At 37.6% G+C, this 27,936-nt stretch overlaps 1 protein-coding gene across 5 annotated transcripts in view; it reads left to right on the forward strand.

Moving 5' to 3' along the window:
* Positions 1 to 27,936, forward strand: part of BBX (BBX high mobility group box domain containing) — a 283,127-nt gene that overhangs the window by 2,881 nt on the left and 252,310 nt on the right. For all 5 annotated transcript variants that reach the window (XM_082393101.1, XM_082393098.1, XM_082393096.1 and 2 more), the window contains one exon: positions 528 to 599. The gene's annotated coding sequence lies outside the window, so the exon portion shown is untranslated. The remainder of the gene's footprint in view (positions 1 to 527; positions 600 to 27,936) is intronic.

A 27,936-nucleotide genomic window follows, 5' to 3' on the forward strand; every position in this document is an offset into this window, starting at 1 on the left:
TGACCGGGGCCGGGCGTTGGGGCGACATTTGTGGCCGCCCAGGTCTGCAGGGCTGAGGGCTGCGCTACCTGGATCTGCTGGATCTGCTGCCGTCGCCCTGCTACCTCCGGCCGGCTCCTGGGCACGGGGAGGCTCGGACTGCCTATCGATTGCCATGATTTGGTTCCTGGTGCATTTGTCCTGGGGGCGGCGATCACTTGTGCAAGTTGATGAATGATCACGATGTGGGTTTTGGGTTTGCAGGATGTGGATCAACTGCCTTGTACATACCGGGAGTAGGGGGCAAGTGTGCTGGAGACACCCTAGAATGCCAGCTGGGCTACCCTCCCCTCAGCCTCTGCCCTTTGAATACAGGGAGCTTCTTTGCCTTTATTGCCCCACAGTTCGAGCGTAGAGGTGGGGATGGTGAGAAGGAGGGGTTGGACTCCTGGGTTTCGGGGTCCTTCCTTCATAGATGTTGCAGGAGTTGGGACTCAATTGTAAAGCTCTACCATACTGATGATGTACCTTTATTTGATACTTTATAGGTCACTATCATATGACAAAGGCTTTGCTGCAGTTCATCTTCCTCCCTGTGTACTTTCCATTTGCCTTCCTGGGTAAGTATGCAAACTCTTCATACAGGGAAGCTGGATGGTATTAGTAATGACATAAGGGTCCTTACTGTACACGTAAGAAGATGCCTTATTGGGTTTGCAGCACCCCAGAAACTTGTCTTGCTGAGTTTCCCATAGCAGAAGTCAATTTATGATTTCTAGTATTTACAATTCAGCTATGGTTATTATTATTTTAAGATAGTTTAAATGTGCATTTTCCTGCAAGTAAGTGTCATTTGAAAACTTATCTTTTTTAATTGATAATAAAATTTCACGTAGAGTTGAAGGCCTAGGAAATTTAATGCTAGATAATATTGTAGGAAGATTGTAGCTTGTGAGTAGAGAGAATTATTAAAAACCCAAGGAATCATTGCTCAGAAGACCCCTCTAAACTACAGTGACTGACATTTGCTTACTCTTTCCTGGGCTCTCTTTTCTTAGGGAACTTTTGCTGTTTGTGACAGTTACCTTTGTAGTGGGGAGAGGGCGGACGGGGCAATATAGTAAATCTAGCATTTAGTGTACCAGCTTGATTCAAAAGGCGAATAACTGTCCTAATTGATAGTAATTTTTGTCAAAATTTATATATTTGGAGAAATTGAGTGCATTTTAACAGTCTGTATATATAATAAATAGCAACTTTGAAATCTGACACTAAGTGCCTTTTTCAGATATATGCCTCCCAAATGGAAAAGTTGGTGAAATAACGTGTGGGACAATAAGTAGCTAAAAAGTCTGGTTGTGAGAAGTAACCCTTTGGGTGAAAACTGAGGTTTTAACATTTGAAAGCCGCATGGTGAGCCCAAACTGCAGAAAACCAATGTGTAATTTTGCCCCTCCATTGTCAGAAACACCTCAGGTACTCTAAGTTGCTGATACGTTAAGAAAACTGGTTGTACGAAATTGTGTAAATCAGCTTTGGTGCTTTGTAATGTTACCATAATGAAGACAGACTGTATTTTGTGAATGAAAATGGACTTGAATTCAGTTTTCCATAAAAGAAAAAGAAAAGGGACCTTATTTTGTTTCCTGGCTTGCTGGCATATTGTGTATGTTACTAAAAGATTGTCTTAGTATTGAGAGGAATTGAGTTTTGAAGACCAGGCCTTTCTGGTAGTTTCTATATGGTAGCAAAATGTACTTTGACATTGCTGAGAACCTTAGATGATATATAATAGAAGCTCTGTGTCCAGCATTTTTTAATGGAATGTAAAATATCGTGTTATTTCAGATAGAAGAGCCTCCTAATATGTCACATGCATAGCAGGCCAATTGGAGTGGTCAGAATGAGATGGGTCTGTAAGATGAATTTAGTGCACACCAAAATATGTGGATTTCAGCGTCTTTGATTTTTTTTTTTTTAAAGCTTCTTTGCAAGAGAAGTTTTTCATTTTTGAACATATGGCAAGAGTATTCAAAATGCATTCCTGATTACTAAAGAACACCACATTTATACATGTGAGGCACGTTATTTTGTTCACTGGAGCAAACTTTTAATGCTAGTTCTTTCCCCATGGAAGTATATTTGACCAATTCAAAATTTAAAATGGGAATAGGTAATTTCCAGAGTAAAAGCGATCTGATGAGCTCTTGCATTTCTTTGAGATATCAAATAACTGCTTCATTAAAACAATGTTTTCAAGAAAAGTCTTGGTCTTTGAAGTCAGAGTAGTTTTTATAGTATAAAATTTGAAGTAGTGATTTTAAAAGTCACGCCGACAATGAATTACAAGTTATTTGCATCTAAAATGTATTTATTAGATTTGAGGCTTAATTTTCAAAGTAAGATTTTAGATAAAGGTTTTGCTTCTACATTGCCAAGAGTTTTCAAACTTCTCATTTTGTTATTCTGCATATCTCTATTAAGTTCTGAAGCTGAAGTCTTAACTTGCATTTCACATTTAAAGCTAGCTATTGAAAAGGGGGTTCATCTATGTTATTTCTTAGTGGTACGTCTTTGGAGGTACTGTGGCAGTTTTAGGTAGAATCTTCCCCTAGGGACTAAGATACTAACAAATTTTGAAATTTTGACACCTTTCTTTTTTTTATATCCACCTTGATCTTTATATCCAAATTTTTAAAAAAAGTTCCAGGTTTAGGAGTTTGTGAGGTAGCTCTGCTTTTAATGTATATATAGCTCTGCTATACAACTTGAAAAGTGTATACCGTCTTTGACCTTATAGACCTGATCTTTATACTTTATCCATTGGAACAGATTTGTTTAGACATTGAATTTATAACATAGCTTTGAGTGAAAGCTAGGATGAACATATAATTATGGTTTGCTTGTGCTGTAAGTAACTATGTAATTGATAATGTTTTTTGTATATAGTTAAAGAAGGAACAACAGCCTTAAAATGTGGCACAACTCATGAAAATCTAATTCAGCAGCTAAAGTGTTTATACAGCCATATTTTCAGTAAAATTACAAACATAATTCCTAGTTATTAATCATCAGCCAATATACTTAATGTTTACGTTTTCCTACATTTCATGAAGAGCATGGGTAAAGCAAGGGCCATAGTTTTAATGGGATCTTACCATGAATATCAATTACTTTAATATTAGAAATCTCTAATAGAAGTAATAAAGACTTCACAGTTCAACCCTATTAAAAGAACTTTTTGAAAATAGCCTCATTATAGATGTGCCTGTTTTTGCTGTACTAACAGAAATCCCTGAAATTATTAGTCTCTTGCAAGAGTGCAGAAATGTTTAAGATTGTGTTTTTAAATGTTCTGAATTACTAAATATAGGCAGTTAATTTTGGCATATTGCATCACCACCAGTGTGGCATACCTATATTTTAAAATTTAAACTTAAGCAAGTATTTGTCTTAAGAAGAAGACACTTTTCTTGAACTCGTAGTTTGAAATCCACCTTGTTTTTCAACATTTCACCAAGGGCACCTTTTAAAATAGGTCTGAGTGGTATCTCTCCTGTATTTTTAGTCAGCTTCCTTCCTCTCACTATGAAATGAAAACAAACCCAAATTATAAAAACATTGTAATTTCACTGCCTCACTTTTTTAAAAAATTAATTAATTAATTAATTAATTTTTGGCTGTGGTGGGTCTTCGTTGCTGCGCGCGGGCTTTCTCTAGTTGCGGCGAGCGGGGGCTGCTCTTTGTTGCGGTGCACGGGCTTCTCATTGCGGTGTCTTCTCTTGTTGCGGAGCAGGGGCTCTAGGCGCGTGGGCTTCAGTAGTTGTGGCTCTCGAGCTCTAGAGCACAGACTCAGTAGTTGTGGCTCTCGAGCTCTAGAGCACAGGCTCAAGTAGTTGTGGCGTGCGGGCTTAGTTGCTCTGCAGCATGTGGGATCTTCCCGGACCAGGGCTCGAACCCATGTCCCCTGCATTGGCAAGCGGATTCTTAACCACTGCACCACCAGGGAAGTCCCACTGCTTCATTTTTATCATGTGCCCCAAGTAAATTGGATGCAGGAGGTCCTCAGGCTAACCTTTGAGAAACACTGCTCCAGAGGTGGTAAGGACTAAGGCTAATGACTGAATGGACATTCTTCCAGCTTGAGGATTCTGCGTAATTCCGTCAGTGGGTTTGTACTACCTCAGGGGCAGTCATCACATACTGTGTCGAATTGTAGAGATTTCTGTATTTTAAGTCACACCTGAGGAAAGCACTTTTTGAGTTCAGCTTCACTCAACATTCATACGTGTTCATATTATCCCTTAGAAGGCAATTATAGTTTCTTAAAATGCCAGGACGTCATAACTGTAAAGATATACCCAGAAAATCCTCATGTCTTAATAGGGATTGTTTTCTTTCCTTTTTTTTTTTTTTCTTTCAAAGAAGAAGATAAAGTGAAAATTGAAATAAGTACCAGTTACACAACGGAAATTCAAAAGAAGACAAGCCAGTAAAGAATTCTGTCTAATAGTATATATAAATAGAAAATGAAAGACTAAGGGAATGAAAGACTTAAAGGATTAAATATAGACCATGAAGCATTGACACACCTTCCAAAATATAAACTTAATAAGTTAAAATATGTGAGTCAGCTCCAGGATCTAGATAGTAAAATAACTTCAGATAGTGAGGAGGTTGTGTAAAATACAAAGTAAAAATTAAAAAGAATGAATTGGATTTTATGAAATCTTAGAAAAATGAAAAATATTGTAAAATATTGATTAAATAATTAAACCAATAGTTAAATATAGCCCTTGGGTGAAAAGATCAGGGAATAAAACAGAAACTCCTGGATTGGAATAACTGAGATCCTGAAAAGGACATAGAAGTTTGGATATTTTGTAAAGGGAATAATTTAAAAAAAGGTTGATAACTTATTTCAAAGGACAAATAAGAATGAGGATAAAAGTTGTTTAAAGCAGCTGTATTTCTCAAATGTTTTTGAGGTCTATGGTAAGAAATACCTTTTATATTCCAATCCACATAAAAAAACCTGGAACGAAAGTTTCCTGAAACAGTACTAAGAGCAGTGCTCTAATGTTTTCTATTCCTATCTAATCTTTATAAATCTAATCTGTTCCAAACAATTTTATTAAAAAAAAATACAGGGTGTCATTCACTAAATTTATTTTATGACTTACAATTTAAAAAACACCAGTTTTGCTTGCAAAATATGGAATCTCCCAGGCCCCATCCTCATATTCTGATTCAGTGTGTCTGGGATAGGGCCCAGGAATGTGCATTTTAACGGTACTGCAGTGATTCTGAAGCAGGTGTGAAGTCCTCTGACATATTTTGAGGAACTTTGGTATTAGGGACTGATGGCTACAGATTGAATGGAGTCACATACTTGAATGTGGGCTTAGAGTTCATTTACTGCTGAGGTCTCTTCCAGAGCCTCAAGATTCTATGGCTGTATTTCAGTCAGCATGTTTACAATACTCAGAGGGCCCTCATTGCACTCTGTAGATGTCCCATAGTAGCAGGTATAGTACAGAGAGCAGAGGCTTTGCAGCCAAAGAGCCCTGGGTTTCACTCTTGCTGCCTCTCTATCTTATAAGCTGAGGGACTTTGGGCATGTCACTTCAGAATGAACTTCCATTATCATATGTGCAAAAGGGCCTCTTAATATTTACCATGCAGCAGAATGCGAATTACATAAGACAATAATGTCTGTAATGACCCTTATCCACAGTCAGCGCTCAATAATGTATGATTTATAGTTATTCAGTATATCTCATCTCACCCCAACTCCCACTAAGTTTGAAATTTCACAAGGCTGTGCCTTTTAATTTTTGTTTCCTCCAAAGTAATTTTCAACTCTGATATCATGAAACACTGGTGCATTTTTAAGTGGATGTGAGGTGCTGGACAAACAAGTTGTTACTGAAGGAAACAATAAGAATAACCAGGAGGAAAAAAAGAAAAAAACAACTGAGGCATGCCACATTTAAGTACAGTGCTCCTTCAGGTTGGGGCAATGATTCTCCCACCTCTTTAAAAAGACATAGCACAGGACGGTACACAATTCAGAGCGGTTAGTTGACAGCACTGGACATTCCCTCTGGTGACTTTGATACATCTTGGAATGTCTTAGAGCGTCAATTCTCTTTTCTACCATGACACATGCGACTAATGTTTATGCATGGGACACTATGATTTCCCTGGTTATAGACATAGATAAATTATGCAGTTTTTTTTTTTTTTAAGATTTATTATTTATTTATTTATTTTATTTTATTTTTGGCTGCCTCGGGTCTTAGTTGTGGTAGTCAGGATCTTCACTGAGGCATGAGGGCTCTTTCGTTGAGGGGCACGGGCTTCTCTCTAGTTGTGGCTTGCAGGTTTTCTCTTCTCTAGTTGTGGCTCGCAAGCTCCAGGGCGTGTGGGCTCTGTAATTTGCAGATGCAGGCTCTCTAGTTGAGGCGCGCAAGTTCAGTAGTTGCGGCACTTGGGCTTAATTGCTCCGCGGCATGTGGGATCTTAGTTACCTGACCAGGGATTGAACCCGCATCCCCTGCCTTGGAAGGCGGATTCTTTACCACTGGACCACCAGGGAAGTCCCATGCAGTCGGTTTTATAGGTAGTTCACTGTGTGATAAAGCCACTTCTTTCCCTATCAAGAAAGTATATCAGAATACAAGCAAGAGTGATGTTATTATGATGAAAACCTTAAATACACCCATATATACACATGTAAAATCCTTTATAAACTGTGGTACCTTAACTTTTCATAACTAATTACTTGGGGGCACTCCTCACAACCAGTTAAAACTTACTTTGTGTCAAGGCATGAAGATTGAGAAGCATTATATCCGAAGTGCGTAACAAATTACATCGCGCAAAATGGCACTTAAATAAAAAAGAGGGACAAACTAAGGAGAAGATGAATGGGAAATACTCCAAATCCCTGAAATCTTGAACAATGTGAAAATCAAAAGCCAGGGGAAATGCAACCTGTGGTTAAGTGCAAAGGAAGTGCAAAAGACTGCAAGTACCAGGGTTCTCAAACTTGAATACTCACTGCTTCTATCATAGACATTTTTAAGTAGTCTCAATGTTCATTTACTTTATTTGAATAAATTAAAATTAAATAACTTTGTTTTTTATAACTTTTTAAAAAAAATTAAGTAGTTAATTAATTTTTTTGGCCACACTGTGTGGTTTGCAGGATCTTAGTTCCTCAGCCAGGGATTGAACCCAGGCCCTTGACAATGAGAGCGTGGAGTCCTAACCACTGGACCACCAGGGAATTCCCTGTATTTCCTAACATGTCAGGATAGATTTGCCAGGAACATCTTCCTACTTGGCTAAATTTTAATTTGCCATACTTTTTTATCTCTAATAAATAAATAAACCGTCTTTGTATCTTGATCTGTAGTGGTATTGGATATACATTCACAATCCTCTATCTAAAAAAATCTCTGAAAAACTAAAAAGTTTTTGTTCCTCCAAAAGTTTGACATCAGAACTCACTTGGTGGCAAAACCTGACCCAGAGTGTCATGGACCTGTTTAAAATAGATTTTAAAGCCCACTTAGAATATTCACATATTTTGCTGTAGAAGTAGTAAGTAGTATGGTTGATTATGAGGCCCTATCCTAGATTGGACTAGGAATGTTACATAAAATATACTATATGCTCCATCTGACCTTTTTAAAGCCCACAAAAATCTGAAGCATTGGACCTAAGGGTTTCATATAAGGGATTATGATCCTATTGTATTAACTTCCTTAGTCCACAGCGTGAAATTATCTGGTATTCCTACCCATTTAACTCAATGAAAATCCTCTTGCTAATTTTGATAAGGAACGCTTAAAACACACATACACACACTAGTTGAACCTCGTCTATCCATTTTGACATTGTGATTCTTTTTTGGTTGTTGTAATTTTTAGTTTTGTTAAACAAACACAAACACCCTGATAGCTGTAACGTTTGAAGTTTCTACCATGTTGAACATTTCTCATAATGGTGAACAAAATTTAGGTTACTTTCATTATGTTTTACTCTTAGGAGAAGTTTCATGAAGGGGTTATATTTCCTTTATTACTTTGCTACTTGCATGTTTCTTTCCTTCTATCAGAAAAGTAAAAATAGAAAATGTTTTCTGCAAATTTGGTCTCCTCTCAGGTGAGAATGTTTCTGGGTTGTATTGTTTTATAGAGGTTCTAGGTATCTTTATTTTCAATAATTAGATAACTGTGAAATGCTGAGTTCAGATCTTTCATCTGTACTTCTAATTTCCTATAAAAACCACTAAAAAAATTGAAAAGTATGATGTGAGGAAGAGTCTATATGACACCCTAGGAATAAAGTAATAGCTGTATCTGAACTATTGTTATGGTAAGACTTAAATCAGTCTTCATTTAGTAGATTAAAACTGTTAATGGCTAAAGAAAGTTTTTTGTCTTTTATTATTTGTTAATTTGACTACATCCTTTGGTGTAGGAAAGCTACAGATTGAGTAATTCAGAGGGAGTCTTATTAGCAGTGCTGATTCTTTTAATAATAAAAAATGCTGACCTGTTTTCCAGCTTTTGGTGCACCTCTCAAAACTCACCCAAGGGTAGAGTTCTCATTGACTGCAAAGGAAATGTGGTGGAGCATGTAACAAAATGAGAAAATAATTCTCTACACCCAGCTGTCAAACTTTGATTATATTTTGAGTTACTGAAGTTACCATTTTTTTCATTCTCTCCCATTCTTCCTTCCCTCTCCTCCCTCCCCTCCCCTTTTATCTCTCTGTCCTGTTTCTCTCAGCTGATTATTATATTCACTAATGTGCATCTGGGATACTGCCTAGAAATGTCTGAGAATGGGAATGTGGGGTTGAACTTTTTGTTTTATTTACCATTATTTGATTTTAAAGATTTGTTTGTAGTTTTTGAGTCCTTTTAGTATTCATCCCTACGCATATAATGAAGTTGTTGATATATGAATTGGAGACTTACACAGTCCCTACATACGTGTCAGTTAGGAAGGGATCGTACGGAGCCTTTAGCAGGGCTATGTGAAGTAAAGGCACCTGTTGTTTTTATGAAGTAAATTCCTTATCCAATCATTTTTGTTTTTTAAGGTGATAGTGTGATTACATGGTTTCATTTATATTTCAGGGAAAATTGAAAGCAGTTTTTAGAAGAGTTGCCCAAATAGTATTTCTCTTTGGGAGGAAGGGAGAAAGTTAATTTGCAGTCAGATGCTGTGCCACTGAGCTGTACCCCTCGGGAGAAAGATATTTGGACTGAGGGCTGCCTTGTGAAGTATCAATACAAGTTTTATTTTTACTACTTTGTTTGTTTTTCACAACAACTTTCTGGTGAGAGGTGACCCTGTTTTAATGAGGAGGAAACTAAGTCTTAGGTTAAGTAGTTTGTCTGAGGTCACACAGCTAGCAAGTGACTGTGCCAGGCTTAGAATGCCTGTCTGCAGTGCCACCGTCTCCTGGGCTTGTTTTGTATTTACCTGCCTTGAGGACCACATTCCGAAAGGTTAGAAATGAAAGTTTTGAGGCAACTTTTAGCCAAGAATTCCCTCCAATTTTTCTTTCTCCCAAAAGAGAAATCGTGTTCATTTTGAAGTGATAGGGCTTGGAACACCGTTCTCTATCAATCTTAAGAGAGGTAGACGAGAAAGTCTCTGAGCTGGGGCCAGCTGTCAGTTTTCATCTGTGAGGTCACAGTCAAAGACAAAACCGGCTTCAAACTTAGTTTATAAATTGATATTTAGTGAACGTTCTTTCTGTTTGGTATATCTAGTACAGAAATGTCTAATAACAGTTACTGGTTTCACTACTTATTAATTCCTCTGGTATGTCAGTAGCAATCATCATTCATCATGAGGAGTTTTTCTCACTGAATATTCTATATGTTTTTACTCTGGTACTTTTATATTTTACAAAAGGAATTTAACAATTTAACATGGATAGTGTTATAAAATAGTTTTCTGGCATTTGCTTTGAAATGAAATTCAGTATTTGTGGAAAAAATTAATAAGCAGATTCATAGACTTCATTTCAGAGTGTCTAAGGAGCGAACATGGGTTAGAGGGTTAATCAAAAGATACCAGTTTTCAAAGTGGTCTGTGGGTACTTTTGATTTATTTTACCTAAGAAACTTATTTCTGCTATGATAAGTAGAAAAGAATTTATAAATTACACATTTCTATACAAGTAGCAAATCATTTAAAAAATATAAAGTAATACACACATTGCTTTTTTTGTACTAAGAGCCCTATTCATCTGAAATTAAGTTCTCTTTTCTTTGCAAATTCAGCAAAGTCAGAGCCTAATTCAGACATAGAAGATAAAAGTTTGTTCTTTTTAAATGGCTTTTCTTTTCCCCTGATCCATGAAACATAGAAATAAGGTATTTTTCTATTTTGGCAAAGTAGCTTTTGTGGATGATGATCTTACGAAGAGTGCTCTTGCATGGGTCTAGCTGCATGATGCTTTGCCCGGGGTGTGTCAGGCTTCCATTTCTTGTCTCTCATCCCCCCACAATAAACCACTTCCATACTGTTCTCATTCAGGTAGGCTGGTAAACTGAGTACGTTTTATGGCATCTGACACTTTTCTTTTGACTTGCTTTCTTGGGTCATGTTCAAAGACCATTTTGCATGTTAAATAATTTGGTCAAGTGTAGGTGAGATTCAGGTAGCAAAAACTACTACTGATTTAATTCACTGGTCATGGATTAGGTACTTACAGTGTACTGATGCTGATTTAAACTTTGAGGATATAAAGATGAGTATAGAACAACCCTTATCCTCAAAGTAAGTGTCTTCTACTGGCTGGAAAAGTCCAGTAGATGTAACTATACATAATATAAATTCTTCTGTGCTAATTGTTCTAACAGATATGGCCTAAAATAGTACTGAGTAAAAACCACTAGAAAACTGGCTAATTCCAACGTAGGAGCTGACATTGAAATACAGCAGGGGTTTCTTCCTGTGGCACTGTATTTGTCCTAATTGTCATTAGGGTTGTAAACTAATTTGGCCCAAGCACTGGAGTGGATTTTAAAAATTAGACTTTTAACCCTGATTTGGTTTTATTTACTTATTAGTACATTCTTTTTGCTTTTAGTCTGTTTCAAAAGCCAGTGAATTTTTTTTTTTTTTGATGAAGTTTTCAATTTATATTGTTATGTTTCATTCAAGAGTTTTGGACTTTCTTTTTATTTATTTTTACTTTTTTATTTATTGCTATTAATGTCACAATCTGTAATGACAACACTTTTGAAGTAAAGGGAAGGGTTTGAGGATTCCACATACTGTATTCCAAATCATGTTAAAAGTATAGTGAACAGAATAAGTTTGAACTGTGTTCACATTCCAATAAAAATATTATAAACTACTATAGCTAACACTTATTCTTACTTAAATTATACTAGTTAGCAATATATATTCTAATAAGATCTCAAGCCCAGTTATTAAACACACGTGAGATTCTAAAGAGGTAAAAATGTACTTTTCTATCCATGAGAGATTATAGATTAAAAATTATGCCCAATGCTTCCATCAAGCAATTTTCAGGTTTTCCAGGATGTTTTCAACCTGTATTTACAGCTCTGGTTTCTCTCATGGCTTAGAAAGCCATGACCTGGAGGGCACACATGAGTTTGGTCCTCTTTCTCTTTTATGTTTAGTAATCTGGGTTCTGGTCTTTGGATTTCCCTTTGACTTGATCAGACCTTCAGTATCGCTTTTTAAAATCATGACTTTTATGTTTATTACACCTCAGAATGTATGCATTTTCACCCAGTTTTATTTATGGCTCCCTTTTGACTGATCATTTCTGGACATCAACACAGTTTAGATTAAAACTTTGTTTCTAAAATGCTCAGTGTTCCAGATGCCAACCCTGGGTGCTTTAATAACAAGCAAATACATTCGTAAGTGAAATCATAAGGAAGAAACTGATCTGGGAAAATATTTCTTCATAAGCTCACAACATTGATAATGACCCTAATGTTTACATTAAAGAAGCAAAGAGGAACGGAGACACACAGAAGAGTGGTTTGTTAGTCTTTCTTCCGTTCTCTGTCACGGGGCTGTTTGGCATCATGGAAGTAGAGTTATTCGGATCTTATTTACCAGTCCTCATGGTAATAATGAATTTCTTTATAAATTTTGTATATGGATATGCATTCTTGTCTCATTTGGTGCTATACATTCTTAGTTGTCCCAGACAACATGTTCAGATTTGTTGTAAGGCTCAGGGTTTTAAAAAGTTTTAATGATTTTCTACATACAGCCTCTGCATAAATTTAAATCCATACAAAAGCCTTCTGTAGCTTGAAAGGTCTTGGGAATGGGTCTTGAGGAATGGGCGTAGAGTTATACATCTGAGGATCTGGTCTCACACACATAGTGGTGAGTTTACTACATAAGGAACTGTGATCATAAATCAGTGGTGGATTTTATTTCTTTAATATTTTTTAAGGTAACAATATATATCATTCCTGACATATATTTCAAATACAGCTAGATGATCATGAAGTCTAATATATAGGTCTTAAGTATTAGGGTGACTGGTACTTTTCATCATTAAAGATGTTTTCCTGAAAAGTTTTGGCTTATTTAGTTTTTCAAAATTAACTATGTATTCTTATTGACAAACTATAATTTCAGAACATTTCATATGTATTTCTAATTGATCTTCAATTAGCAGTGGTTACTTAACGCTTTACCATTGCCAGGTCCTAATAGTAGTCAGTGATCTGTAAAGTTACACAGAGGGGAGCTGCTTAAAGGGATATGGTACTGATCATTTATAAAGGAGAGCAATCTTTGGTAAAGCAAGTGACTGGCCTCTATCATATCTGTTTGGTAATTCTGGGTTCCATATATTCAGTTGTCTTTATTTTATACAACATGTGTTTATTGACTACCCATTATGTGTAAAGCTGGATTAGGAATTCTGGGGCTTGCAGAATAAAATGGTAATAGCTTTGGCTTCAGGTTGTTTCTGGTATCGTAATGACACACACATACCAAATGTGGAATAGAAAATAAAGATGCTATAATATCCATGGGACACAGGGATGATGAGTATATTGTTGTTAGGAGATAATTAGGGAGGGAAATTGGGATGGACGTGAACTTTGGTTGTTTAGCTTAATGTTTAGGCATCCTTGCCAAAATGCTTACTTGAGTCTATCAGAGAAAAATGAACCAGGCTATTGGAAAGCCCAGGCTAACCCCATCTTGGCCAAACAGTTCCCTGCAGTTATGTCATCATCCAAGCCAATGGTCTCCGGACTTTTTAAGTGCTATTCCCTTCAGTAAAAGAATTGGAGCATATATCTTCAATATCTGTACATTTATTTATAACTTACGTATACTGGGCTATTAATACATTATTTAATGTAATAAAATATAAATGCTTAGAAATAAAAAATAAATTGAATGTAGAGAAAAATTATATTATTTCCTTCTTACCTACTCCAGTGGGCTAAGTCTTATTCATGTTTTGGGGCTCAAGAACCCCATTTTGGAGACCATAGGTCAAAATTGGGCAGTGTCACACCAAATCTCCATAAATTCCATGAGCTCAAGGACCTTGTTTTGCTTACTGCTGTATCCTCAGCACCTAGATCATGGTAGGAGTGCAGTGGATACTGTTGAATGAATAGGCAGAATTAGGCTAGTTTGTAGGGATGAGGACAGAGTCTAGCTCAGCATGAGGGATCTGATAAGAATAGAGATAATTTTTGTTTGTTGCTGTATCTCCCATACCTATAAAAGTGTAGGGACTCAAAACATATTGGTTGACTGAGTTAAGGGTGTGGACAGTGTGTAGCTCAGCATGAGGGATCTGCCAGAGGCCGTAGATGGGCATGAAAAGGTAAATTCCAGGAGGTCCCCTAGAGCAGGACAGTATATGGAGATAGACTGGCTATCAGTAGGCAGAAAAATACAGCCAATGGGGGGAGGGGGTCACAGTGTTAGTAGGAACATCTCAGAGGAATGGCTTTGGTAGCCTCAGATCTTAAAAACTGTGTCCCTCTTAAGCAGTAAGATCTGGATTTTACTTATCTTTGTACCCACAGTTTGTAGAAGAGTATAGTAGGTGTCTGATTCATTTATGTTGAATTGCTCTGTTTTATGCTGTGTACTAGATATAGGAAATTCTGCAAGGTACAGGAATGGATTAGTGTAAAGATCAGAGACCTGTAAATGAATCCTGCCCTGATTGAAGCAAAGCCAACGATTCTGGGATTACCTCATATGCAGACATGGTTTTTAAGCCTTGGCAGTATTGCCTGCACAGAGGTGCTCTGGTGACCACAACTGCCAAATCATATTTAGCTGTTTATTTAAATGTCATTATTAACATACTTCTATCGACACATTATCAATGAAGAAAATGGGGTTTGTGATAGAATTATTTTTTATAAGCTATCATCCTATACCTTCTTCCCTCATCGCTAATGCTGGCATATGTCATGGATCACCCTTATGTATACTATTTCAATTAGGACTGAATTTATTTACAAATAAATAAAACAAGGTAGTTTGTATTTTTCCTCCTATTTTTGGAATTTTCTTATTCAGACTTCCTCTTTAAAAGGTGGTAAAAATTCTAGTTTTGTGGTCATAAAATAAACCTGTCATGCATTTTATTGAGTGTTGTCAGAGTTGGGGAGAACAAACATTTCCCCTGAGAAGCAGCTATGGCATTAGCTCTCTCCTTTAGAAGCTGGCCAGGAGAAGGCATCCTTCTTTGGCTCTGACACACCAGTCAAGACAGGTACCCCCATACCCCCTCTACAGTTCAGTCTCATTTAGGGCATGTTTATTTAAAGCAGTTTCACATCTGCACAATTAATAAATTACTATGCTCTAATTTGCATTTCTGATGTCTTGTAGTAAGCACAGCCAGTTCCCCTTTGCCCTTACAAAAACAGTTTAGTCTGCCCAAGCTTCCTAGAGCTGAATAAAAATTTCCTCTGAGAGCCCTCCTGCATCTTTAGCATAGTCTCCAAATAAAGACTTAAACTGTTAACACTTCTTTGCTCTCATCCTTTTGGTCATTAAGTCGTCAAATCTTTCTTTATTGTAAGTTTGTCACCCTTAAAGGCACAAGAGTAATATATGTGTTACACTTGTTATTGCAATCTAGAGTTTACACTGTGATTTCACTGACATCTTGTTTGCTCTTTATGCTGTGAAGTAGATAGGAGGGTATCATTATTCCCATTTTTGCAGATGAGGAAAGAGGTTCAACGTTGTCAAGTGGCTGGACCCAAGTTACTGAGTTTGCAGTAGCTCCCCTGAGACAAAAAACCCTGTATTCTGGCCATTCCTCAAGAGAACTGCCCACGGTGAAGAGCAGAATTTATCTTATTTAAACTAAGATTTTTTTTTTTCTTTTCTTACTTTCAACCTGATAACTTATTGTAAATACCTGGAATGGCAGTGGCATAGACAATATGGTTGTTCAATTGTCAATGTCCTGTGGGCTATAAAATATCAGTGGAATGGGCCCTAAATTTCTGGTGTATTTAAATCTATTTGTGTATTTAAATAAGTGTTCTCAGATCATGTGGAACGATTGTCCATTTGACTTAACGTTTTTACAGCTTGTGGTGGAAAATTAAATGCATAGCGACCACACACGGACAAAGAATGTGCTTTGAAGTGTATATTAGGATTCTTAAGTGAGATTTGGATTATGTGTTGGGGCCATTTTTTTTCCTGTGAGACATATTTCTGAAAGTATAATGAAAATTAATTGGAAAATATGAATTGATATCTGAATATCTAAGCTACAACCATTTCTAGGACATATATTATAATGCGATATCAACTGGTGTTTTCAAAGAAGTGATGGGAAGTGCTAAAGTTTTTTTCTTTTTAAATTTAAAAGGCATTTTAACTTGGCACTCTGTAGAAAAGGAACTTTTCACAGGCCAGTTAGAGAATTCAATATGGCACTGCTGCCAACTTTGCAAGAGAAGATATTTCTATCCAAAAACAACGACAGGATCAATTATTCAACTCATATTTTACATAGTAGAAAAGTTTTGTTAGGATCTTAATTCAAAGTTCCCTAAGAGTAAAGAGGCCTACTTAATTATTGTACCGTGGGAGAATGATAAAAGATTGATGGCATTAGATCTCCCAAACCTTGTTTTTATTTAATAGATTTAAGGTCTGACACAAAAGAAATTTATTTAAAATATTTATTTCTACAGATTCCTTTTGTTCCAGTTTAATTTTCATAATTTGATTTTGAATATTTATACCAACTCTGGGACACGGTGTAGTATTAATGGATAAAGAAGTTTGTTGAAGAATCACAATTTGAAGAAAAGCCAGAGCATGTGTTTATTGAAGAAAGCGTATAAAGGTGGAAGGGGTTCGAAACTGTGAACGTTACTTTGGCTTTTCATTTAAAATGAGGTATGAAAATAAAAATCATGAGGATAATTAGGTAGAGTTCCTCCCCACCCTCAGTTTTTAAGCAGTTGAATCCAGTGGTCCCTCTCTTTCCACCCTGAAACAGCCTGTGAGGGAGGAATTATCATCTCCATTTTAGATGAGGGAATTGAGTCTCAGAGGCTCGGCAACTTGCCCAAGGTCATTCTTCCGGTAAGTGGTGGAGCTGGCATTCCATTCCAGCTCATTCTAAGGAGGCCACGCTCCTACTCACTCTCTCCCTTACACTGCCTCTTGTGCTGCCGGCACGGCCTTTGTACCACTGCGTAGTGCCCTGTACCCGTCTTGTCTCCTGTTGAATTGTAACGTTGAGGTTCCGGCCCAGGATAAAAGTACCTCTTCTTTGTCGAACACATTGCCATATTCACATTTGCTTGTTAATTATTTCTTAAATCATACCAAGCATATGGTAAACTTCTAAAGTTAAAAAAGGTAGTATTATATAGTATTCTAAGAGGTGAAATATCTGTGTGTGTGTTTTTTTTAAATAAGATCGTGCTGCAAATATAAAAAAGAAAACAGTTTTGGAATTCAGATAATTTTTTTTTTTTTTTAATGTTATAATCTTTTTTTTCTTGGCCTCACTGCACGGCATGTGGGATCTTAGTTCCTCGACCAGGGATTGAACCGTGCCCCCTGCAGTGGAAGCGTGGATTCTTATACCACTGGACTGCCAGGGAAGTCCCAGAATTCAGATAATTTACATTCAAAGAGAATCGTAGAATTTGAGCTCTAGAAGGGACATTGCAGATGATCTTGGAGGCCTGTAATCCATCATTTTAAATTTGAAGAACGCAAGGCCCAGATTAAGGAACTGGGACCCAGGCCATGTGAGTGGCAGAGCTGGAGCCAAGACGTAAGACTTCTGATTTGGTGTTTTGCTAGAGAAATCTGCTTAGCTCCAAAATGGTGTAGAAAATATTTTTAGTCCATTGATGGCGCCATTTTCACAGCAGGAATATGTGACTTTTTTTGGTGTGTTGTTCATAAATGGTTAAAAACATTAAAGAACGAAAATAATGTATTGTTAGAGTAGAGCTGTATGTAATACAACATACATATTAACTTTGAAAGTATTTTATTATCGTGCTACTTGACTTCTGAGTTATTTAGTAGTATAACATAATTTTGGTATCTAACAGATACATGGCTTTGGTGTTGTTCCCTGTGTCCTGTGAAAACAGGAAGAATGTGCAAAACAATAACACATTGTTAAATGGCATGCCAGTTTATCAAATGCGTAAGTTTATTACAGTCTGGTCTTGGGAAAAACCATCTCAGCCTTATAGCAGCTCATCCTAATCTTAAGCGAAAGAGCCATTGAAGTTATTCTAGGGCTGTTAGATTTTGTTCTCTCCAAGAAAGTATAAAGCTGTTGATCAGGAGAAAGAAGTTTTTAAACCCTAACAGATTTAGTTGTGAAAGATTTGTGTACTGCGACGCCTCATGGTGGCCTTATTAAGAAACTACTGTAGTGAAACAAAGTGACCACATACCTTGTATCTCTGACTGAATCCCCTCAAATGCATGTGCACAAACATTGGTGAGTTAAGACCCTCGATAATATTTTCAAGGTTTGTATTTCTGTGTTTCATTTGGGAGAAATTCACCTCTTTTCTGCAGTCCAGGGAGGAAGCCTGTAATGCCTTATCAAAGCATTGCTTCTCGGAGTTCACCTGCCATCCTCCAGCCCGGAATTTCCAGAGAATAAGAGCTATGTAGTCCTGGCAGTTGCTGGCATCTTCTGCTGCTTTGTGTGAATCAGAAAAAAAAACACCCTTTTCTTGAGATATTCTAGTTTCAAATGTTGGAAAATTGTCATAATAGATTAATTTTGTTAGAACAAGACACTTTACTGCCTTTTGGCAGGAAATTGTCATAATAAATATATAGATCTATGCCCTCTGATGTGAATGGCGCCCCCTAGGGTTGTGCACAGCACAGCTTGCACAGCTGTACATGGAGACACTGCAGACAGTTGTATCCGAGGAGATTATGTCTTTAGACATCAGATATTAAAACATCACATCTAGAAAATTATAAGTATAGTTCTTGAATATAAAATGCTAGTTATTTATGAAATCATTTTTTTCTTAGTTATAAACATAATAGAAATTGTTTCTGTTGGAATGGAGTAGAGACATTTCTTTACCTCTGCAGTGTACTGACAAAAAGCTCTATATTCTATTACACAGCTCTTGGCCCAACCAATTTAATATATTTTCAAAGTTAGTCTGTCTTTTAGAGTTCTGATTGAAGAAGAAAATTTTTGACCTTTATGAAGGAGCTTTCCTTTATCAGATGGGTACAGTAATAGAATGCAGAATGACTTTAAGCATCCATCTCTTTTATCCATCATTAAAAGTTAATTGTCACATCATATAAGTGCAACTTGATGGGATTTTTAATGTTCCAAAAATTGGCAACCTGTGATGAGGAAAGTATGCTCTGTGAGGACTTGAGTTAAGGGAAAGAAAGGAAAAAACAAACTTTTTATAAATCTTAAGTGGCAGCTAAATGGAAATAAAAGCTTTTAATTTTTGTGGGAGGATGGTGATAGCAGATCAGTACCTTATGTTTAGTTGGAAGCAGAAGGTTTCAGAATGCAGCTTGTCTGACATGAGGGTGGTCGTTTGGGCGACTCTGGAGTGTAGAGGTTTAATCCCCTACACATTTGGAAAAGACAATAATGTGTTCACTATCTTTGTGCTGGTCCATGGAATTATTTTCTTAACAGGAGCAATAATTACGTTTCTCAATCTTATTTCAGGAGTGGCAGTTGGTGGGATATTCAGCAGGAAGTCCATTACCCTGTTTGTAGTCTGTGGTGCTTCCCTGGTTGAGTTTGAGTCTTGCCCAGTAGGTAGTGATGATGCATTAAGTAGCTAAAACCACAGTTGTGCTGGGTCTTTCATTCAGTTTGGTGACATGATCGTAAATTACAAGGCTCCAAGCAAAGATTTTGAAATGTGCTCTTCTACCAATCCTTTTCAGAGTTTGGGAGAAAGGGCAGTAAAGTGTTGCTGGTTTGTAAAAAGGAAAGTGCTTTTTTGCAGTAGCTCGAACATGCTAATTGTTTCTAGTAGGAATATTATTATACGTGAAATCTCCAGGTAATCCTTAACCTTTTACTTTTACTTAGGTACCTCTGGCCAGTAACCAGTTTTTCCATACTGTAGGACCTAACCTGTCCAGAGCTTTCCTGCCGGCTTCCTAGCTTACAGTAGACTGATTCGATAATGTGAAATTTATTTGAATTAGCACCTTTTCCTCTGCCCTCTGAAGATCGACTCTAAGACCTGGGAGCCATGGACCATCCATATTTTGATACCTCAACTCTTTAAACTTTGCTGAGATAACATTCGTTCTCTAGTCATTCCTGACCATAAATTACTGGTTTTTAAATTTTGTATTTCCTGTTGCCATAATTTTAGGAAATGTTAGCGTGAGTAACTTAAGGACCATGGTTTTTAAAGCCCTTTGTCAGAACACTGGTTATTTGCTTATTGGTTATTGGCTAAATAAAACCCAGATTTTTTTTTAGATATCATGATACACATGATATCTTGCTTTCTTCATGCATTTTTTAGATATACATGATTAAATAAATCATTATCAAATGGTTTTAGTGACAAATCATTTTAGGAAATGTGATAAGCTCATTTTATCTCACATGAGACAGATAATTTTTGCAAGAAACTCGTATCCTCTTTACTGTCTTTTTTTTTTTTTTAATTAATTAATTAATTAATTAATTTTTGGCTGTGTTGGGTCTTCGTTTCTGTGCGAGGGCTTTCTCTAGTTGCGGCGAGCGGGGGCCAGTCTTCATCGCGGTGCGCGGGCCTCTCACTATCGCGGCCTCTCGTTGCGGAGCACAGGCTCCAGACGCGCAGGCTCAGTAGTTGTGGCTCACGGGCCTAGTTGCTCCGCGGCATATGGGATCTTCCCAGACCAGGGCTCGAACCCGTGTCCCCTGCAATGGCAGGCAGATTCTCAACCACTGCGCCACCAGGGAAGCCCCTTTACTTTCTTTTTAGGTTATGATTATGAGAAGGATTTGGACTTCTGAGTTAAATAACAAAAAAAATTTTACCTTCATAAAAATTGTAGTAATAATAATAATGCAAAAAATTTTTTTGTTAAATATGTCTTATTAATTTAAAATGTATGAATTAGATAATTGATCATATTTGGAAAACGGGTTGTCTTGCTGGGCGTTTCATTAAGCATACCTGTAAAATTATTTTATTTCACTACAGATGTGATATAGTTATTGTACCTGAAAATAATGTATGGTTCCTTAATCCCCCCAACCCCTGCTGTATATTCAGAAGGAAAAGTGATTATATTGATTTCTTGAGTAACTTTACCCAACCAGTGTCTGTTATGGTCTATTAACATAACTGCTCTGCTAGTTTATTTGTTCTGACTTGTGAGTAATGAGTATTTTAGGTAAACTTCATAATGTTCAAGATAGTTTGAAAGATTAATCAGTACTTATTTCCTTGCTTTAAAATGTGTAAGTGCTATTCAAGTAACAATTGCCTAAACAAGCTCTTTTATATTATAGAGAGAGAGTGCTAGAAAAGTATTTGCTCTGACATGAAAATAAAACTCAAACATTCTCAAAAATTTTAAAGAGTTATACTATAAATAAATATGCTATAAATAAGTAATATATAAATTTTCTTAGCTAAATGCAGGATGATGGCATGAATTATGGTTTTCCTCAGAAACTTAAGAAAAGTTTGAAAGAATTTACGACGGTTCTAAAACTTAGTAAATTAATGGTATTGGTGACCATTCACTAAATAGCTATTCAGTAAATGAAATTATTGAACTTCGTCTTATTTGTTGGTGATGATTTTGCCTTTCATGACCCAACAGTACCTACTTCATTACTTATCAAGTAAAGAGGCATTTGGGAGTTACTTAGTGGGTGAATGAAATATAAGGCTGAATTCAGAGTTTTGTGGGCCTGTCTGACATGTCATTATGAGGTCTGATCAGATCTTTCCCAGATGCTCATGAAACCTATCCCAGTTGGTTTTTCTTTTTGTTTTATATTTGTCCTGCCCTTCAAGAAATCAGTAAAATCTGACATTAAATATAACATATATTTACTAACTGTTGTGTATCAGGCACTTTAATATGCACTTTCAAGTATCTCATATCATAACAGGTTTTTGCTGGTAGATATAATTTATCCAACTACCCCCTTCTCTCCTCCCCTCCCCTTCCCTTCCCTTCTCTCACAAATTTTGAAGCTGAGGCTCCAAGAGGATGAGTAACTTGCTAGGATCACACAGGAGGGACCAGCATCTAAGTGCAAAGCCAGTTCCTTTTCCAGTGTCCTGACTTATCCAGGGACTCTTAAGCCTGTACTCTCTAATTTCTGATTCTTGGAATGGTTGCTTTTTTTCCCCCCTGCATTTGCCTGGCTTCTTTTTCATGATTTAAAATGATATTCTGGATCCAGCCACACTCAGAAACCTAATTAAGTTGGTCTTTTAATATCTACCTGGGAGGCAGCATGGTTTAAAAGTATCATTGTGTGTCAGACAAGCCCTGTTTGAGTGTCATCTCTGCCACCTCTTATTTGTCTGAGTTTGGGCTAGGCACTTAATCCCATGGTATTTTGGTTTTCTAATCTATAAAAAAGAAAAATAATGGTTACTTTTTAAAGTTATTTTGAAAATTAAAAGATATAACCTATGTAAAGCAGTCTAGTGCTTTGCCTATATCAATAGATTAACTTAGCGGCTATAATTATACTCCTTTGTAAAAAAGACACTCCTGCCTCTGTTAGATGTATTCAGTACATCTGTGTTTATGTGTGGGTTCATTTGTCTATTCATACACATAACATATGATCTTATATTTACAGTCATTTCTGTATGAAAACAAAAACCAGAAGACAAGTGGCTTTCTTAGGGATGGGGGAGGTATCCTATAATGGGTAGTATTATACAGTTAAAGATAAATAATAAAAGAATTGTAGCATTCATTCAGCAAACATTTATTGAGTTGCTACTATGGGCTAGGCTCTGTTCTAGTCTCTGGGACTATGGTAATAATAATAAGATGGTTAAAAAATGCTTCCTGGATGGAAGGTACCTTCTCATGAGGGAAAACAAACAGTAAAATAAAACAAGTAAGCTGTGTGATATGTTAGATGGTGATATGTTACAGGAAAAATAAAGCACAGGAAGGAGAAAGAATGTGGGGTTGCAGTTTTATCTGGGTGGTTTGTGATTAGAGAGGGGTCAGGAACTGTGCAACTCCAGGAGGGGTTCTTACAAAGATGGAGAGCAGAGCGTGGTGCTGACCTGAGGAATGCCCTGTCTTCTTCCAAGAGCTGAGTGTCTTTTTCTGCACCGTTTTTAGAGTGCCTCTGGCACTCTTGGAGACATTCCTGCTCAGCATGAAAGGTGGTACAGAAGTTTGTACCTGGTGGCAGGCTTTGGGGAATATACTATTATGCTTGGAAGAGGATGCCTGGTACTCTGGATGGCTTTCTGTGTAGTTGGCGGAATTAGAGGCAAACCATGTGCATTCCTTGCAGCTAAAGTACTCTCTCATACTTCTCAAGACTTTTCTTTGAAATTCCCTGATAGCAGTCAGGTGAGCTAGTAAGGAGACCTTTCAGACTGAGAAGAGTGTCTTAAACAAGTGTGCTGTTCTTTTTTTTTTTTTTAATTTATTTCTTTTATTTCTTTTTTATTTTTGGCTGTGTTGGATCTTTGTTGCTGCACGCGGGCTTTTCTCTAGTTGTGGCGAGCGGGGGCTACTCTTCCTTGCGGTGTGCAGGTTTCTCATTGCCGTGGCTTCTCTTGTTGTGGAGCATGGGCTCTAGGCGCGTGGGCTTCAGTAGTTGCAGCACGTGGGCTCAGTAGTTGTGGCTCACGGCTCAAGAGCGCAGGCTCAGTAGTTGTGGTGCACGGGCTTAGTTGCTCCGCGGCATGTGGGATATTCCTGGACCAGGGCTCGAACCTGGTCCCCTGCATTGGCAGGCGGATTCTTAACCACTGCGCCACCAGGGAAGCCCCAAGTGTGCTGTTCTTAATTGCCTTTTTTTTTTTTTTCCAACATGAGAGGAGAGAATGAGAGGAGGGTACATTTAAATTTTAAAATAATCTATGAAGAATCGAGACAGGGAGAAGAGGAATAGTGTTGAGTTAATACTCCCCCACCACATTCATTTATAGGTCTGTTAATTCTTTCAGCATTTATTTATTGAGCAACTGCTATGTTCTGTGAATGGTACCAAGAAGATAAGGGCGAGTAGGTGATATCCTTGCTCACAAGGAGTGTGTACAATAGGAAGGGAGAGGAAGTACAGAAATAACCTCCTTATAAGATATTAATGTGATAACACAAGGGGAATTGAGTATAGTGGATGCTCAACACCTGTGTGTTGACCCTTGGATAAAGTAATTAGTAACTGGAGAGGTAAAGACAATAGTATGCTGGGAATTCCCTGGCAGTTCAGTGGTTAGGACTCCATGCTTTCACAGCTGTGGGCCCAGGTTCGATCCCTCGTTGGGGAACTAAGATCCCACAAGCCGCACAGTGTGGCCAAAAAAAAAAAAATAATATGCTAGAAGGAGGTTAGATGAGGGAGCAGTAACATCTGACTCCATTATTAAGGACATCTTCATGGGAACTGGAAATGGGCCTTGGAGATTGGGATTTGGGCATAGCCCCTGAGTGTGGGGAGATCACTTTATTTGGTTTTGTATTTTTAGTAGGTGATAGAGAATAGGTGGTCAATAAATGTTTGTCGTTTGAATAAATAAATATTCACCAGGACAATCCTGGTGAAGGGAAAACCTAGAGCAAGGGCATGGTAGAGATTGGGAAGCCCAAGGACCTTTAGGAAAGGGGAATATGCTTCAAGGTAGTAATGGGTCAGATCCTAGGAGCTCATAATTGCCAGACCAGGCAGTGGAGGATAATTGAAGCAGGCTCCAGAGAATGCACCCTGCCCCGGCAACATTGGAGGAGGGGATGGGCGGCAGGAGCATCAGGTGAGGAAACTGTTACAGCATCAGAGGCTGGAAGTAACTGGGAACTCATCTAGGGTGGCCGCAGGGATTGAAGAGGCACGAATGGAGCCAGGTAATATGTTTTTTTTTAAAGACTGATTTATTATTTTATTTATTTTTATTTATTATTGGCTGCGTTGGGTCTTAGTTGCGGCCCGTGGTATCTTTTGTTGCTGTGCACGGGCTTCTCTCTAGTTGCGGCGTGCAGGTCTGATACTTTAAAGGCTGAATTGACAGCACACTAAAGTACTTCAACTGTAGCTCAGTGGAGTGATTTTGAATGCCTCCTTTTGCTATAGGAACTCTTTTTGAGAAAATGAAAGCATCAAATCAAATTCACTGGAACAACTTTTCTAAGAGTTTAGCACTATCTGAAGTCATGCTCTCAGGAACCCTTATAAACACTATGAAAGCAAAAAAATGTTAAGTAAAGTTATTATATCAACGTTTAGGTAATTTACAGCAGAGCTCAGTTTTTATATACTATAAATATAGTTTTATAGCTCTTTTGAGCCCTTTGTATATTCTATTCTAAATACACACACACACCAGGAAAGAAGAGCGGAAATACAGAAATAACCACATATCAGTTACTTATTTGATGCTGCATCTTGAATCAGTAACGTAGCCCAATGATAACACTGTTGTTTTTTTAATGTAAAAATTCCTTATGATCATCAGTTTTATAAAATGGTTTCTGAGAAAGCATTTCAGGAGGTTTTATGTTTTGTTTTGCTTTGTTTTCCATTTCAACAAATTTTTTTTGAATAATAATGCTATTTAGGTTTTATTTAGTACAATACATTTTTGTTAGAAAAACACTTTCAGAAAAATCAGCTTTTGCCTTCACATCTAGCATAAGTGTATAAGATTGTAAGGAGAGACTATAAAAATGTAGGGACTTCCCTGGTGGTGCAGTGGTTATGAATCCGCCTGCCAACACAGGGGACACAGGTTCAATCCCTGGTCCAGGAAGATCCCACACGCTGCAGAGGAACTAAGCCCGTGCGCCACAACTACTGAGCCCTCGTGCCACAACTACTGAAGCCCGCACGCCTAGAGCCTATGCTCCACAGCAGGAGAAGCCACCGCAATGAGAAGCATGCCCACCGCAACGAAGAGTAGCTCCAGCTCGCCGCAGCTAGAGAAAGCCCGTGTGCAGCAACAAAGACCCAACACAGCCAAAAATAAATAAATAAATTTAAAAAAATGTAATATGTATGATCCTTTCCCTCCAGTGTTACAGACCTCATCAATATATTCGTGTGTTAGGGTGTAAGTCCTGAAAATTGAGAAACCCAGATTCCAGCCCTGGCTTTTGTGGCACTAAGTGTGTAACCTGTACCAGACTCTTTATTTCAACAGGTCTCAGTTTTCTCTTTCATTAAATAAGTGTTTGGCCTGGCTTGGAATGATCAGGAAGGTTCTTCCCATGGTAACTCCTTGTGACTCTATGACCCATTAGAGCTACAAGGGGAAGAATCTCCCAGAAACATTGACAAATTGTAGTATTTCAAAATTCAGATTATTTAGTATTCTTCCCAAGTTCCTGACTTGTATCTTTTTTTATGTAGGAGGCTGAAAGGCCCATGTTTACTTTCGTTGCAGAACATTGCCCTTTTCTGAGCAGAGTGCAAGGCACATGGAAGATACCCCCAAAAAACAATTGCTGGGTTTGTTTCAGCTGTGAGAGACATTAGTGTGTTAAGGGATTACTCTTGGACTTGGTCTGATCCTCTGCTGATGTCAGAAAAGCAGTTGAAACAACTCTCGCCATATCAGAAGTAAACTCTTGAATGGATGATCACAGAAACCATTATATACACTCAGGGAACATTTATTGAGGTCCTGACATTTGCTTGGCAGGCATGGTATTAAGCCCCAAGAATATAAAGTAAGTAAAAATAGGTATCCCCAGTGCCAGCTTCCACAGTAGTAGAGAAGATGGGCATTACGACTCAGTACAGACAGGTATTACTCCAATATTACGTATCAAGTGACTGTCCTCTAAATCATTGTTAAAAGTAAAATTGTGTCTTTTAAAAATGTCCAAATCAGTAAAAGCACCTACAAAAAATGGAAAGATAATAGGACTTATCCCAACTTCCCCTCCCCCAACTTAAGGTTCTTTCTTTTGAAGTAAGATGACAAATTCTCATCTGGTTTCTTCATGTTTCCCTTGTTCAGGTCCAAAGAACAGGGACATTTCAGCTAGTCTCAGCAACCATGACAGGAGGGAGGGACATATGCAATCTCTAAGGACACTGCAGCTCCAAGTATTTAGGAATTTATAGATCAAAGTCATTTTTAGTCAGTTTTGCTGAGGTAGCAAAGACCTCATTTCACCCACCCTTTAAATGCTGTACTTGGCTTCATAAGGAAAACACTCCATTTCAAAGGTTTTATTTTGGAGTACAGTGTGACCTCAGGTTGGTAAGGATCTGCTCAATCTGAGTTTGAACAGATGGTTAGTAGTGAAAAATCTGACTTATTTGGTATTTAGACATCCCATTAAAATGCATGATAACAATTGTCACTGCATTCAACTGATGGATTTTAACCATTGTTATAAATTCTTCTCCATAATAATAATTGCTACTGTTTATTAGAGTGTAATGTTCCAGACAATGCCATAGGTATTTAAAATCATCTTACTTAATCTTTACAGTAATACTATGAGAGAGAGATTATTATTCCCCATTTTACTTGTGAAGAACCTAAGACTGCAGGTGGTTAAATATCTTAGCCATATATGCTGTCTATGCTTCAGGATTTGAATTCTGGTCATTCTGACTGTAGAGTCTAAGTCCAATTCACCACTTTTCCCCCTGCTCTCACATACTTATAGCTAACATCATGCCTGTGCTTTTTAATGCATAGGCTACAGGACAGGTTGGGTAGATGAGGGTTGTGCCTGTGAGGGCACGTGAGGGAGGAGAGATTTTGGAGCTTAAACAGGAGAACCCAAGATAGTAACTGAAAGATACCACATGAGACATTATATAAAGTGAAAGTGCAGATGAAGAGGTAAATAAATCAGGCCTTGAGATGTAGCTACTACTGCTGCCCCAACTACTGCCTCCCTGGTCTCCTCCTGAACAAATCAGAATCTTCAGAGTAGGATCTAAGGATTTGTATTTTTCACAAGTCCTGCGCAGATGATTCTCGTATGCCCAAATGCTAGTTGGATACCAAAAGGTATGTGGAGAGAGTAAAGTGGATGAAACGGGATTTGGAATCTAAACCCAAGAGTGCTGAGTATGTTGAGGGCTGTTCCTTTTCTGAAGAACAGAGCTGAACATCAGTGAACAAAACAGACAGTGGTGAGGGTCTAGTGATTACAGATTTGGAGTGTTATTCATTCTTAATTTTGAAACCCTTTTCTGGCTATTTGTGGAAAATAAATTGACCTTTTTCTCTC

Source organism: Balaenoptera borealis, assembly GCF_965194805.1.
Source record: "Balaenoptera borealis genome assembly, chromosome: 5".
Classification (NCBI taxonomy): domain Eukaryota; kingdom Metazoa; phylum Chordata; class Mammalia; order Artiodactyla; family Balaenopteridae; genus Balaenoptera; species Balaenoptera borealis.